At 43.6% G+C, this 3971-nt stretch overlaps 1 pseudogene; it reads left to right on the top strand.

Annotated features, from left to right (window-relative positions):
- Window positions 1–2035: 2035 nt before the first annotated feature.
- LOC100733691 (GTPase IMAP family member 7-like) lies at window positions 2036–3183 on the top strand (annotated as a pseudogene).
- The last annotated feature ends 788 nt before the right edge of the window (window positions 3184–3971 follow it).

A 3971-nucleotide genomic window follows, 5' to 3' on the forward strand; every position in this document is an offset into this window, starting at 1 on the left:
TCTGTATCAGGGACCCCTGCAGTGAGTCCCCAGCTTCCTGCAAGGTGTTATAGTGCATGGTGAAAAGAAAAAGCAAGAGACAACCAGTAGTGTGATGCGTTCCGGGATGACTAGTTAGCTGTTTATGGAAAGCAAAAGGCCACAAGGTAGCCAGAACCTCGGTATTTACTGATCATATTTTACACTGAGGAAAATGGTGACGGGATTACCAGATGACTCAGGGGGCGTCGGTGTATTGGGGACCTGGAAAAAGGGTGAAATAAGGAACAGAGGCAAATTTAGTAATGCATGACGGGAGGATGGGAGGTCAGTGCCTCAGGATGGGCAGAGACAAAGGCACCCAACCTAGCCACTATCTCTGAGTCTAAAAATAATTGGGGGGATTCTCAGATGACTCAGAGGTTGGTGGTGGCCTCATGCTAATGAGGATCTTTAGGTTGATGAGGATGGTGGAGAAAGATGGCAGGTTAGGAAGGAGTTCATCCTTTCCCCAAGATGAAACTCTATCTTTATTACTAATGAGTTCTCAAGGAACCAGCATGTCTTCAGTTGGTACAGTATTACCCGGAGGCGTCACAGCATCATGGAACCATTGAGGCCTCAGCTATGACTGGAGCCACATGGAATTATGTTCCTGCATACCATGGCCAGCTGCCTGGTAAGGCAATAGGTCTTGGACAAGCCCTAAATACAATTTAATTATGAAATGGTTTTCCCCCAACAATTATACTGAATGGTCCTCAACAGCTCTGGAATGTTGCCTTTAGCATACACTAAATTTTCCATGTCCCTGAGTTTTTGTTTGGAGTTTCTATTTTGGTCATTGGTCTTTCCATTTGTGGGGCTTCTCTGTGTGTTTCTTTCCTGGGGATTTCCAGAATCTCTTGTTACATCATCAAAGTGTACTTTTTAATCAATTTGTCTGTGCAACTAACTCAACTAACCTAAGCTATTAACTTACTGATGTTACCAAGAACATAAAGATGGGTTATTGTTCTTAAATTGTATTTTAAAGATAACAGCATAAAATTTGTCTTCTTTTTTTCCGCAGCATTTAGAAAATAAGGCAAATAAATAACTCTGCGATAAGTAGGATATACAATTTTAAAGAAAGTTTTCATTTTTAGACACTTCTTTCTTTCTCTGTTGAGTGTCCTCTTCTGGGTCAACTGTGTGCTGTAAGACAAACTTTAATGGGGACAAACTTTCTTCACTGCAGCCACAGACTTTTGTACATGTCCGACTGTGTTATAGGCAGGGTTTGCAAGGAAAACAAAGTAAGGGTCAGGGCTCCCCTAGAAAGTATCACAGCCATCCTTAGTGACAAAGAGGTCCCAAGCTTCTTTGACAATGAGAACAGCTAATTTATATCAAGGAGCCAGCATGACAAGCTTCTCTTGGAGATTGTAGAGCACACATCTCCCCCTCTGGAATCAGGAAACGATGCTTCAAGTAAGAACCAGAGCTCCCCCAAAGTGAACTGCAGCCCTTCTCAGCGACCAAGTCCTGAGCTCCTCTGATGATAACAGCTGAGTTTACATCAGGACAAAAGCCCAACAAGCTCCTCCAGGAGAACCCATGGCAATAGGAAAACCAACAATACCACCTCTTCCTCTCCAGCTCTCCTTTTTATGCTGTTGGCAGCAGTCCTCGGGTGGGCCCTCCATACCCAGCACCACGCTGATTCAGCTCAGCTGCGGGTTACAAAGTGACCGCTAGTTGTCAGTCCATGACAGACTGCAGTTTGCCTTTTAATGAGTGCTCTTTCCTAGGCAAGAAGCCTATTTTCTTCGGCTGGGATTCCTCAGATTTGATATCTTAAAGATAGAGTTGGTTCCCTTCTAAAAGAAAAATAGAACAAATAGAAAATATGGTCAAATTTTAGATTTTAAATTATAAGTGGTTGATCCATCCCAGAAAGATAAACAGAAGTGTAATGGAAAAAAGAGAAACAGGAGAACGTTTGGGCCCTGAAGACTCAGATGACGTGCGACTGCGGGAGCGGGGAAAGATAAAGGACAGAAGTGTACTCAGTTTCTTTCATCTCTCTAAACCACAAAGTGCTAAATTCAGACAGAGTCCCAATGTGAACATGGCTGTGCATGACATTTGCTCTTTGAGGGTCTTTCTGGTTGAGAGAATCGAATGTGGGAAAAGTACAACAGAAACACCCGCTTTGAGAAATACAAATTTGTTTCTAAAATGTCTGCCCACGACCCGTTACTGAGACCTGAAACCCCAGGGGGTTTTGCCACCACAGAGAGCCTGGAAACCACCTGCATGAAAATCAGCCACTGTGTCATCACCTCCCACCCAGGACCCCACGCTATCTTCTTGGTTCTGCAATTTGATCACTATGTGGAGAAAGAGCAGAAAACCATCCCTTGATCAAAGCTGTCTTTGGGAGAGCAGCCATGAAGCACATGATCTTGTTTGCCCTCAAAAATGAATTGGACAGCAAGAGCCTGAGTGATGTCCTGGCAGATGCAGACGAGAAGCTAAAAAGCGTCATGGAGGAGGGTGGGGACCACTGCTTCACCATCAGTGACAAAGCAGACCCGGCTGAGAAGGAAGGCCAAGTGCAGGAGCTGTTGGAGCTGGCAGGGAACACGGTGCAGGACCACGGAGGGGCCTACTTTTCAGATGCCACCTACAAGGACATAGAGAGGGTACAGAAGGGACCAGAGGCTGAGGAAATTCTACATCCAACAAGCAGGAAAAGAAATAAGAATAGTGAGAAGTACGAGAAGAATATGCAGGAAAAGGAAAGAGAAAATAAAATTAACAAGAAACATGCAGAAAAGCTAAGAAATATAGGGAAGAAGCAGAGAATAACATATCTACCCAAATTGTCAAAGAAATTAAGAATATGAATGTAAATGTATGGCATTTTTGTTTTCCGGAAGACAATGTACATGTCTTTTTTTTCCTCATGTTTTTGTAAACATCACTCCATTTCTCTAACATTTTCCCTGATTGTGCCTCCCCGCCAACACCAAGAAAATTAAAGAATTAAAAAATTGCTATGTTCAGGCAGTATTTCAATGTATCTGGTATAAAGATGAACAAATTTAATCCCTGGCTTGGTCAGACCTGAATAGCTACCACCCACAACCACAGTCAGCCATACATATCCAATCTGGAGAGTCCAAGAGTTGTCCTTCAGCATCCTCACGGGACAATTTCACGCCAGGCCTGTGGCCCATCTGCATCAGAAATATTTCTGTGTCCAAGGATTACATTGTCATCTGACGTGAAATTTAATTTTTCTAAAGTATTCAGAATTTAATTTTTCTAAAGTGTTCAGATCAGGAGGTCAGCATTAAAAAAAAAAAATCCGCTATGGAGGAAACTAGAAGAAGCACAGGGTAACTTTCCTTTTGGGCTTCTAACTCTCCAAGCAGTGCACGAGAAATGTTGCAGGACCATTGAGAAAAAGGGGTGAGAGAGGAATAATAAGTGTCCCTTCCCAAGGAGGGCCCTTAGAGTGGTACAACTTGCCAACAATCTTGTTCATAAAGGAATTTTCAGTATGAGTGCAGTGTCTCGGTTTCCTTTATCTTAAAAACACATGAAATGGTTTACTGACGCTGGGCGTGGTTAACGCCCAGAGATGGGCATGAGGGGAGAGAAATGAATACAGGGAGGTAATCAGGGCAGCTCTGCACCCTAGGGAGGCAAGGACCCATCTCACTATTGCCCTGAGTGATGGTTGAAGGCCTTGTGCTCTGGCCAGTGTTGATCCTGACGGTGGAGGGGACCACAGTGCGGTGCTGACTGGGAAAACTGTCATCAGGGAGGTCTGCTGCCTTCTGTGAGTGCAGCTTTCTGGTCTTGTAGAGGTATTTGCTCACTTTTGCCTATGTTTTCAGTACCTGCCCAGTTTCTCTGTAGGTCACTTTGTGAGGATCTCCTGAGATATAAGAAAGGCTACTAATAACTTTTTAAGTGGTAATTAGACAGTAGAATAA

Source organism: Cavia porcellus, unplaced genomic scaffold (genome assembly GCF_034190915.1).
Source record: "Cavia porcellus strain 051 isolate PalLab524CR breed Dunkin Hartley unplaced genomic scaffold, mCavPor4.1 scaffold_6, whole genome shotgun sequence".
NCBI lineage: Eukaryota > Metazoa > Chordata > Mammalia > Rodentia > Caviidae > Cavia > Cavia porcellus.